Raw genomic sequence first — 12,695 nt, 5'->3', positions numbered from 1 at the left:
TCTTTTATATCTTTCCTCTCTCACCCTAAACCTATGCCCTCTAGTTCTGGACTCCCCGACCCCAGGGAAAAGACTTTGCCTATTTATCCTATCCATGCCCCTCATAATTTTGTAAACCTCTATAAGGTCACCCCTCAGCCTCCGACGCTCCAGGGAAAACAGCCCCAGCTTAATTATTCTGCAATTAATTTAGTCTCTTGCTACCAGGCATTGAGATGGTCCTTTACATCTGCACTTGGAGGTAGTGAAGACTGCAGAAGCTGGAAAGTCAGAGTCGATAAAGTGTGGAGCTGGAAAAAGCACAGCAGGTCAAACAGCATCAGAGGAGCAGGAGAGTCGACGTTTCAGGTCAGGACCTTTATTCAGGGCTGATGAAAGGTTCCGACCTGAAACGTGGGGACGCCTGCTCATCCGATCCTGCTCTTTACTTCTGCACTTCCTCACCTCCATCCTGGTATTCATCTAAAGAAAAGTTCTTCTCTACCATGCCTTCTCTAAAGCCTCATTGTTCAGTACAGGAATATGCAAAGCACAGCTTCCAGATCTGACTAAACACCACAAGTGTTATTATATTTCAGTTGAGGTTGGTTTTTATGGGAATGTGCACGAGACAACCTGTCATATTCCTCACTCAATTGAACATTAGGGAAATAACTGAATTATGGAGGATAAATCTTTCCTGCGCATTGTGCATAAATTGATAGGATCCGCTTCACTGATTGGAGATCAGTGGATATTATTGGAGTAAAAGCTTTTCCTGCTCATAAATTAGAGTATTCCAGCTGGTGTTCTGGTGTCCAAATGACAAAATGTGTTTGATTTATAAAAGCCTGATTATGAGAGAAGCCAACCACTTCTGTGAATCCTCAAGCCCTCTATTAATGGCTCTTGAGATCAATATGGAAAGTAGCATACTTGTTAACCCTGGTAAACGGAATATCAGTGCTCTGGAGATGCGGGTGACACATGCTGCATCAGTTTGTAATCACGCAAGCTTATCTGGTAATGAAAATATCTTGTCAGAATCTTGTCAATATAAGATAGAATCTCAATTTTGTATGTCAGGAATGCTTTATTATGGCATACAAAATTAAGATTCTATCTTACATTGACACATAAGTCATAATAACTACATAAGTCTGACCCATTCATGTAACTTGCACCAAGTCAGCTGACTGGATCAAACTGTAACTTGCAGTTGTGTCTCAAGTCCAAGCTGCATGCACCAAGCCATTAAAGCGCCTATCTTTAGATTTCTCCCCAACTTATAATTTTCTACTTTATCTCTTTATATTCACAGTACTCTGACTTTGCTATTTTTAAATTTTTAAATTCTGAAATTTAAGCAATACAACTTTCATTAAAAAGTCAATCATCTATAGGAAAATAGTTAATTTCTATACTAACAATTTTATATTACTCATGTTGATTATTCTGCAAAGATGTGAAGTACACCCTCTGCTTCTGTGACTTAATCCATGCTGTATTATACTGACTTACGTTATTCTAACACAAGTATTTTTACTTCTTTTGTTTTCTTCTATTCTATTCATCCTCAAACTGTATCAAACTTTATGGAGCAAAGACGTTCTGTGCTTTGGTGACTTTCGAAACCATTGCAAAAGTACGTCCCTTGGTCCTGTCAGATAGGGTTGCTTAATAGCAGGAATATTAGGCCAACAGTAATATTAAATGCTGTTTGGCTGACAGCATCACAGATTGAAGAGTGAACCTGGAAACTTTCTGGTCTGCACGAATCAGTACTGAACTAGAAAATACATTTACTCATGGCCCAACTGGCATTAACCAATTCTCATGTATATTAGTCCCTTAGCTTTGTTGAACTTCCACTGCTTGAACCTCATTAGCTTTTCTTTTACAGTTATAAAGTTAGAAGGCTCCAGCTGCTCAAAGCAGACAGAAAACAATTCACATTTGGCAGTCATTAGCTCAGCAGCTGGCATTATTAGGACCAGATGAGGAAAGCAAAACTTATTCTGGATATGGCAGGAAGGAACAAAAAAAAACAAATTCTAACTTGCATCTGACAAACATTTACAAGCCATATGTCAACTTGAAAGACAAGATATACTGTTTCTAGTATGGTACTAATTAACTCCAAAGTTTAAATATAAACATGTTATTAAATGTTCTAATTATTATATTTTGCTAATTCCCAGAAACAGTTTTTCCAGTCAAGCAATATATTTGACAAAATTAATAGCTTTCATTACATTTATGAATACAATTTGAACAAGGTGTTTCTGTAGTCTATACTTACTTAAATCATTTGTGGGAATTATTGTAAAATTTAAAACGTCTCACATGGAACTTGCAAATGAAAATGAATTTAAAGAAGCGACAGCTAGCTGCCCTTCCATCTGCTTTTTCATAATCTCTTGTTATACACTGTCTAGTAATATTGTTGAAAGCAATAGACATGGTCAGTGATGCCACCTAGCATGCAGTTAATAAAGTATTGCATGACTGAATTTAACAAGAATGTACAAATCAGAACAACAAATGGAAGACTTGTTTCTACTTGATTCATATTTCTAAATAATTTACTGTAACCATATTCTTTGCCAGTTGGTCTATCCTGTGTTTCTTGTATGTGCAGATATAAAAGTAAATGTAACTAGAATGGACTTTTCAAAAGTTTAACCATTTCTAAGTCATTATCATGCTTTCTATTTCGCTACTTTTGGATGTTTTACTTAAACAGAAATCAACAAAGACTTAATTGGAGAGAACAGTATCGCTAAGGAAGCTGAATAAACATGCACAGGCAAAGGATTACTATCTTCCCTTCTTTTCCATTCTTTCTCAATAAGCTATTCTCTCGATGTTCCCTTTTATGGAGGAGCAAATTACTGCAGATGCTGAAACTTGTAGTGAAAACAAAAAATTAATGCCCGAAATGTTGATTCTGCTGCTCCTCGGATGCTGCCTGAACTGCTGTGCTTTTCCAGCACCATACTCGACTCACATAACAATAAGCTTAATAATAAATACACATGTAACATCAGCAGTCTGAATCCTTCAGGAAGTACTCCAAATCACCAAGCACATGGAATAACCAGCCACAACTGTGGAAGAAAGAGCCTCTCTTAAAAGCTCTCTCAATAGTTTCTTGAAAAGCATTTTCGTCATTACAGTACCCTTTCTATTCAACTGCAGTTCCAAATCCAATGATGTTCTGTACTACAATATTCCCCCGCATAAACAATATAGCAATTTATCCCTCGGATAGCACCATGCCTCACAGCACCAGGGACCTAGGTTCCTGGGGCGACAGTGTGGAGTTTGCACATTCTCCCTGTGTCTGCGTGGGTTTCCTCCCACAATCTCAAAGGCGTGCAGGTTAGATAAACTGGCTGTGCTAAACTGTCGACAATACTCAGGGATGTGTAGAATGGATGCATTAGTCAGGAGTTAAATGTAGGGAAATGGGTCTGGGTGTTACCCTTCAGAAGGTCGGTGTGAACTTGTTGGACTGAAGGGTCTGTTTGCACACAGTAGGGATTCTATGGATTCCTTTTCCTCCACCTCCATGGCAGTAAATTAATGTTCAAATAGATAATTCAATGAAAGTATAATGAAAACTCAATGAAAGCTCTGGAACGTTCTGGTTTCCTCTGACCCCTCTGCCCTTACCTTCAACTAAACAAAACTCTACGGTTTTCAAGACTGATATATACATGACAGATTACCTTTCATGTGCTCTGCCATAACGAATATGCCTTTTTGCTATTGTTATTATTTGTTTATTTCTCCCCATTTCTTTATTTCTCTTCTTCTTTCAGGTTGTCCTTTCTTTTTCTATCGCTTTATTTAATCAGTCATACAACATGGAAACATATCCTTCAGTGCAATCAGTCCATGCTGAGCAAAATTCCAAACTAAACCCATCCAACCTCCCTGCCTCTGGCCCATATCCTTCCAAACATTTCCTATTCATGTATTTATCCAAATGTCTTTTAAATATTGTAATCGTATCAAATCCACACACAAACCACCCTCGGGGTAAAAAAAATGTCCCTCGTGTCTTTTTAAAATCGTTCCTCTCACCCTACAATTGTGCTCCTGGTCTTGCAATCCCCCATTTTAGGGAAATAACACCGAACATTAACTGTATCGGTAAACCCCATTATGTTATAAATATCTTTAGCGTTGCCTCTCAATCTCCTATGCTCCAGTGAAAAAAGACCCAGACTAACCAGTCCTTCTTTGCAATTCAAACCTTCTGTACCTGGCAACATTCAGGTAAATCTCTTCTGAACCCCCTTCAACTTAATAATACTTTTCCAATAACTGGGGACCAGAACTGGACACATCCCAGAAGAGGTCTCACCGATATTCTATACAAACTTCAACATTATTTCCCAACTCCTATACTCAAAGGACTGAGCAAGGAAGGCAACCATGCTAAACGCCTTTTTAACCGCCCTGTCTATATGTGACCCAAATTTCTGTTCTCTTCCTCTCTAACACTTAAAGCAGAGCGAAGCAGACTTGATAGGCTGAAATGAGTAGAGGAACATAGTGAATGTTGAGATTAGAGATGGATGTTTGATTAGTCTGGATCACGTTGACATAAGTAGGGAAGACATATTGGGTAGGCTAGAGGTTATTAAGGTGGACAAATCCCAGGATTGGATGGGATCTATACCAGGTTGCTGATGGAGGCGAGAGAGGAAATAGCTGGGGCCCTGACAGATATCTTTGTGGCATCCTTAAACACAGGTGAGGTGCCAGAGGACTGGAGGGTTGCTCATGTTGTCCCCCTGTACAAGAAGGGTAGTAGGGATATTTCGGATAACCACAGTCCAGTGAGCCTGTTGCCAGTGGTGGGAAAGTTGCTGAAGAAGGTACTGAGGGATAGGATCTATTTATATTTAGAAAAGAATAGGCTTACCAGTGATAGGCAACATGGTTTTGTGTGAGGGAGATCGTGCCTTATCAACTTAATCGAGTTCTTTGAGCAAGAGACCAAGTTCATAGGTGAAGAAAGGGCTGTTGATGTCATATACATGGACTTTAGTAAGGCATTTGATAAAGTTCCCCATGGTAAATTAAGTCACAAAGTGAAGTTACATAGTGTGTAGGGTGTTCTAGCTAGGTGGATAAAGAACTGGTTGAGAAACAGGAGACAGAGAGTAGTAGTTGAAGGGAGTTTCTCGAAATGGAGAAGGGTGACCAGTGGTGTTCCACAGGGGTCAGTGCTGGGGCCACTGTTGTTTGTGATATACATAAATGATCTGGAAGAGGGAACTATTGGTATGATCAGCAAGTTTGCAGATGACACGAGGACTGGTGAAGTAGCAGAATGCATAAGGGACTGTCAGACAATACAGGAGAATATAGATAGACTGGAGAGTTGGGCGGAAAAGTGGCAGGTGGAGCTCAATCCAGACAAATGTGAGGTGATGCATTTAGGAAAGACTAATTTTATAGTGAATTATACTGTAAAAGTAAGAGCCTTGGGAAAAGTTGATGGGCAGAGAGATCTGGGAGTGTAGGTCCATTGTAACCTGAAGATTGCTGCACAGGTGGCTAGAGTGGTCAAGAATGCATACGGAATGCTTGCCTTCATCGGATGGGGTATTGAGTATAAGAGCTGGCAGGTCATGCTAAAATTGTACAAGACATTGGTTTGACCACATTTAGAATACTGTGTACAGTTCTGGTCGCCACATTACCAAAAGAAGGGTGGATGCTTTGGAAAGGGTGCAGAGAAAGTTTACAAGGATGTTGCCTGGTATGGAAGGTGCGAGCTATGAAGAGAGGTTGAGGAGGTTAGGTTTGTTTTTATTATAAAAAAGGAGATTGAGGGAGGACCTGATTGAGATTTACAAAATCATGAAATCTATAGACAGGGTAGATAGAGATATGCTTTATCCCAGGGTGAAGGATTCAATAACGAGAGGTCAAGCTTTCAAGGTGAAAGTCTAAAGGGGATACATGCGGCAAGTACTTTACACAGAGGGTGGTGGGTGCCTGGAACATGTTGCCAGCAGAGTTAGTAGAGACAGGCACGGTAGATTCATTTAAGATGCGTCTGGACAGATGCATGAGTAGGTGGGGAACAGAGAGATATAGATGCTTAGGAATTGACCGACACGTTTAGACAGTAGGTTTGGATCGGCTCAGGATTGGAGGGCCGAAGAGCCTATTCCTGAGCTGTAAATTTTCTTTGTTCTTCGTTCATTGGTATCACTTCTAATATCTTAGCGTATTTTCATTATAACCTTAGGGAGAAGCCATAAACCAAAATAACCAAATTTACTGAATGACATGCAAATGAAAATGTAAGATTTCACATTTTATAACTTTTACATGAATCAGTAAACAAAACATTAGTTAACAGACAATTAAACTTCAAATAAAAAAAGAGTAAATTTTGCTTCAAATTGTTCAACATAACAAAGATACATCTTACACAAGCACAAGCATTCCCCTTCAGTACGTATGGCATTACATAGCTGCACAATTCCAGAACAAGCTATTCTTTATTTGTGATTGGTGGGTAGGGAGTCATATCCGACAACAATCTTCATATTTTCATGACAATTATCATCAATGGTGCACATTTGTATAAATGCTTTCTCCCTTGGGTCATAAGAGTGCCGATGTGTAGCTTTTTATATCAACCATTAACAGTCCATTTCATAATTTGGTCATTTCTGGTAAAACACACAGTTCCTTAATATCTCTGAGCTATTCACACAGCCTTTAGAACTTTTTAATCTGCTCACTCAGTGGCTCATAGAACTGCTGCATCTTTGTACTGATCACCTTCTAACTCCAGGTCTCCTTTGCTTCTGCCAGCCACATGTTCTTTCCTATGTTACCTCCTTCCAGTTGGTAATGCTTCCAGGTGGAGATTCACCAGGTCATATGGATCAGTATTTCACATTATCCAAGAACATTACAAGTGATCCCTTTACAATTGATGCAAATTTTTAAAAATCTTCTTCAAATATTCTTTAAAAAAATATGTATTTTCTAGACATTTGAAAGAGATTGCAGATGTTACTTGCTGGACTACTGGGTTGAAGTTGTCAGACTTTACATTAGCATTACAAAGTAAAATTAGAATCTGTGCCAAGTAAGGTAGTAAACAGGGCAGATGGCCAAATGCTTGGTTAAAAAGAGTGACTTCAAGAAGCATCTTAAAAGGAGCAAAAAGATAAAGAGACGGAGTGGTTTAGGGTGATACTGAAAGGGAACTACAGAGCTAAATGTCTGAGCAGTTCATGGCAAGTAATTGCGGAGTGAATGAAACCAGGATGCTCAAGAGTCCAGGATTAGAGGAGCGCAAATATGTTAGAAGATTTTGGGGCTGCTGATTACAGAGACAGAGCTTGTGAAGTCAAGGAAGGATTTGAAAAGAAGAATAAGAATTTTAAAAGTAGCATAATGTTTGACCAAGGCTCAATGTAAGGTAGTGAACACAGGGTTACAGATTAGTAAACACAGGGTGGTAAGTGCAAGGATATGGGCAGCAAAGTTGCAGGGAAGCTGACCAAGATTCCATTGCAATAGTCAAGTTGAGTAATAACAAAGGCAAGAATGAGTAGTTCATATAAATTAATGTAGGACTATTAATTGAATAAATTAATTATACAAAACATCCCATTATTGATAAAAAGAAGTTTTAAACCTATCAAATTAATTATATTTGGATTTAACTGAATTCATTCTCACACATAAGATAACAATGGAACTTACTCTTGATCAGTTAAGTCTTTTTTCAGTTTCAGAATCATCTTTCAACAACATAACATTTTTCTCTCCATCTCAATGAATTAGATTATCTGCAATTTTGAATAATCTCATTGTTTTTTATCTTAATAGCATTCAATGACTTGATGACAAAATCACATAACACATCAATTTGAAAAGCACAGATTTCCTTTTTCCATCTTTTTCTTCCACTGTTAACCATCCACATTCTCTATTCAGTGTGAACATAGCTGAAAATGTGTTGCTGGAAAAGCGCAGCAGGTCAGGCAGCATCCAAGGAACAGGAGATTTGACGTTTCGGGCATAAGCCCTTCATCAGGAATGCCCGAAACATCGAATCTCCTGTTCCTTGGATGCTGCCTGACCTGCTGCGCTTTTCCAGCAACACATTTTCTGCTCTGATACTCCAGCATCTGCAGACCTCATTTTCTCCTCAGTGTGAACATATTCAATGAACAGCTTGTGAGTCACACAGCCAAGGTTGAGACACAAATAGGAGAAAGTGAGGACTGCAGATGCTGGAGATCAGAGCTGAAAAATGTGTTGCTGAAAAAGTGCAGCAGGTCAGGCAGCATCCAAGGAGCAGGAGAATCGACGTTTCGGGCAAAAGCTGAAGAAGGGCTTATGCCCGAAATGTCGATTCTCCTGCTTCTTGGATGCTGCCTGACCTTCTGCGCTTTTCCAGCAACACATTTTTCAGACACAATCTTGTAACTATAATTTGCTGCAATTTATCTGCAGGCATCTCTTGACTTAGTCACGGTATCTGAAAACATTCCACACTAATAAGGTGCATTCTTCACATAGCCAAGATAACTATTCCACACATTACCACCTTATAACTTCACTCTATCCTCATCCATCCAACCAGTGCCATGAACTTGGACAAACAACTACCCAAGGGATCTTGACATTCAACTTCGTTTAATGTTTGGAAATTACAAAATATTTTGAGCTTGTTCCACCAGCCAGATGGATTAGAACCACTGTGAACCTATCTTCTCAGGTTATATGACTTTTATTAGAATTGTTTTTGAATATTTCTTCTCCACAACCTGGTTGCTGATTATATTGAAATTCATGGACATTTGATATTATGATGTAATGGTGCTCACGTTTTTGCTGCTGTCTGTCAATGTACTGCTGGAAAATAGTCATTTTGTCACTGGCATCTTATCATGGATTCTGAGCATTCTTGTTCTGCCACAACATTAGAATTCTTTTCCTTAGGCAGATATACCAAATAGCTATTGTTCTGAAAGCTTTTTGAATTCAGCATTTCATTTGATCTACTTAAATGCACTTAAACACATTGCATTTCTGTATTATGACACTGTATTATGATTAAGACAATGAAACCATTCTGACAATTTTCCAGGAATCATTTAAGATCAGACCATGGTGCATTTTGAACATCTTTCAGTCTAACGTTAGTTTGTCACAAATGTAAAATTTCCTCACTACAGTGTTGTTGTTTGACAAGTTAACAAATGTTCCAACGTTTAGCTTAAAACCAGCTTCCTACTTAATTTGCTCTTGAAAGAAGCAGACAAGCTCTGTTTGTTGCTTACCATGCAGTCTTTTCTATGTAGCTATGTCTTCGTAATGTATATCCCTGCTCCAGCCCTTCTGCACAGTTATATTGTAAATAAAACATGCATTTATAGGTAGAAAAACTGAGGTTGACTATGAATCCAAGTCTAGCATGTCTAGGTTGGAAGACCTATACTCCCAATAAATGCACAAACACAATTCTCAGAGCTGGAAAATGGGGTCATCATATACATCAAATTGATTTATATGTTGCGATCTGCAGAATGTTAAGTATGTCCCCTATAATTCTTGATCTTTCCATCAAGGAGCCTCATGATTTTGAATATCTCTATCAAATTTCCTCTCAAGCTTCTCCACTCCTGAAGAACAAGCCCAATGTCTCTTATATTTCCATACAACAAAATTATTCATCTCTGAAATCAATCTTGTGAAAGCATTAGCTTTCCAATGTGTGATGTCCAGAACTAGATGAATATTCCAGTTGAGCCTGAACTAATATTTTACATAGGTTTAACATAACTTTATTGCTTTTTTACTCTATGCTTCTTTTATTAAATCCCAGGATGTGTACACTCAATTAATTATTCAATCAACTTAGAGTCCTAGAGTCATACCATAAGGAAACAGACCTTCAGTCCAACTGACCTAGTCCAATTTGTCAGCATTTGGCCCATGTCCCTCGAAACCCTTTCATTTCATGTACTCACCCAGCTGCCTTTTAAATGTTTTAATTATACCTGACTCCACTACTTTTTCTGGCAGCTCGTTCCATACACACACCACCCTCAGTTACGCCTGAGTCCTTTTTAAATTTTTTTCCTCTCACCTTAAACCTAAGCCCTCTAGTTTTGGACTGTCCCACTCTAGGAACAAAACATTGGCTAATTGGCTCTTCACCCTATCCATGCCGCTCATAATTTTATAAACCTCTATAAGGTCACCCCTCAGCCTCCAACGCTCCAAAATAAAATCCCTAGCCTATTCAGCCTCTCCCCAAAACCCAAACCCTCAAGTCCTAGCAATAGTCTTCTAAACCTTATCTTCACTTTCTCAATTTTAACAACATCTTTCCTATGCAAGGGCAGCCAGAGTTGTACGTAGTATTCTAAACGTGGCCTCACCAAAGTCCCGTACAGCTGCAACATGACACCCCAACTCCTACAACTCCTATACTCAATGTTCTGACCAATGAAGGCAAGCATGTCAAATGCCTTCTTCACCATCCTGTCTACCTGCAATTCCACTTTTAAAGAACTATACATCTGCACTCTATCTCTTTGATCGGCAACAACTCCCAGTGCCCCATCATTAATTGTATAATTCATACCCTGGTTTGCCTTGCCAAGGTGCAATATCTCATATCATTCCTGCATAACCCCAAGGGTTTCATTCCTGAGAAATCCCGTGAGTGATGAAATTTGTGAGTGCTGACCTTGTTTCAAAGTATGTTAAAAATAGGTTATAAATTGCAGATAAGTGAGTTGTGTCCTCAGATGTTGAATTTTGTTTTCACTTTTTGGCACAGATAGTCAAATTTGCAAGTCTTGATTTTTGGATAAAGAGGATTTACTGTATATAGACTCAGACTGTTGATTTAAATTTGTACACTTCATTCTATACTATCCCTGTGCATTCTCTCTGCCAAAATGTATCACTTCACATTTCTCCACAATAAATTTCACCAACCTTTTATTCATTCCACCAGCTATTAATGTTCTTTGAAGTTCGAAAGTATACTCCTCATGGCTCATAATACTTCCAAGTTTTGTATCACCCACATATTTTGAAGTTTTGCCCTATATACCAAGATCTAAGTTATTAGCATATATCAGGAAAGAGGGGTCCTAACACTCATTCCTGGGGATCTCTACTTTGCACTGTCCTTTAGTCCGATAAGCAATATTCACCACTACTCCTTGCTTCCTACCATTCAGCCAATCTTGTATCTATTTTGCTACTGTCCCTTTTATTCCAAGAGCTCTAACATTACTCAAAATCTTTTTATCAGATGTTTGGATTTTCATATTCACCATATCAACACCATTGTCCTAATCAACCTTCTCTACTATCTTATTTAAAACCTCAAGATGTTTATGAAACATTCTTTTTCATTAACAAATTCAAGCTGGCCTTCTTTCATTAACTTGCTTTTGTCCTGAATTATTTTTTCCAAAGTGTTCCCCACCATCCAAGTTAATCTGACTGGCTTAAAACAGTTGGTCTGATCTTTACACCCTTGTTCTGAGCAAGACTCAATTATTTGTATTTGCACCAGTCCTGAGTTAAAGGATGATTAGAAAAGTATGGCCAATGCCAAGCAATTTTCACTCTCACTTTGTTCACCATGAGCTTCTCCACAGCCATTTGAGATGGACAATAAATGCTGTGCTAGCCAATGACGCCCATATCCCAAGAAGAAAAAAAAGAAAAAAGTGACTTTGGCTGCATAATAATGGTCCTTGTCCATTATTAACTTTTAGTATATATAGTCTATTTCCCTATCAACCTTAAACCCTCCAAAAGTCTGACAGACCTCCTCTTTCACCATGAGTTGGCCAGTATTTTCTTCCTTTGTAAAAGACAGATTTTTTAAAAGAGTATTAATTTATTATCTCATCCACACCCCTTGCTTTCAAACATAAATCCTCTTTTTGGTCCATAATCAGTCTCACTTCTCCTCTTAGCATTTTTTTTGAACAATTTATAAGCCTATAAGAAAAATTGTATCAAAATTGTACCACGAGACTAATTAAACCAATTTCTATTTGAAATCATAGTGTTTTTGGGAGTCCTCAGCTGTCCTACTGTCTGGAATAGGAACAATATTCTCAACTGCTGAAAATGTGTTGCTGGAAAAGCGCAGCAGGTCAGGCAGCATCCAAAGAACAGGAGATTCGACGTTTCAGGCATAAGCCCTTCTTCAGGAATCCTGAAGCCATTCCTGAAGAAGGGCTTATGCCCGAAACGTCGAATCTCCTGTTCTTTGGATGCTGCCTGACCTGCTGCACTTTTCCAGCAACACATTTTCAGCTCTGATCTCCAGTATCTGCAATCCTCACTTTCTCCACAATATTCTCAACCCCACTTCATGTCACGATGATCAAGGGTCTTCTACTCCAGATTCTACAGTGATATCTCAGTTCAGAGCTGCATGTGAGTGCCCACATGAGATTATAGGTATCTTGAGCTTTTGCCAAATGTAGGCAATGGGAAAAGTGACATGAGTTAGTCATTTACTTACTGAAAAATAGTCTTTCCTGTACAATTAGCTTCATCTGCAAATGAGTGATTAGTTGTCAATCTATCAACTTTACAATGTAGACTTGAAGACAGAACCTAGGCTTAAACCAATAAGTGTGCCTCTCTTTTGCCATTGATTTGTGAGCCAGATT

General features: G+C 38.6%; 1 protein-coding gene across 4 annotated transcripts in view; it reads right to left on the bottom strand.

Annotated features, from left to right (window-relative positions):
- Positions 1-12,695, bottom strand: part of fggy (FGGY carbohydrate kinase domain containing) — a 352,865-nt gene that overhangs the window by 272,852 nt on the left and 67,318 nt on the right. The window lies entirely within an intron of this gene.

This window comes from Hemiscyllium ocellatum, chromosome 9 (assembly GCF_020745735.1).
Source record: "Hemiscyllium ocellatum isolate sHemOce1 chromosome 9, sHemOce1.pat.X.cur, whole genome shotgun sequence".
NCBI lineage: Eukaryota > Metazoa > Chordata > Chondrichthyes > Orectolobiformes > Hemiscylliidae > Hemiscyllium > Hemiscyllium ocellatum.
Note: the sequence above shows the minus strand (reverse complement) of the source record. Positions and strands in the feature narration are given on the sequence as shown.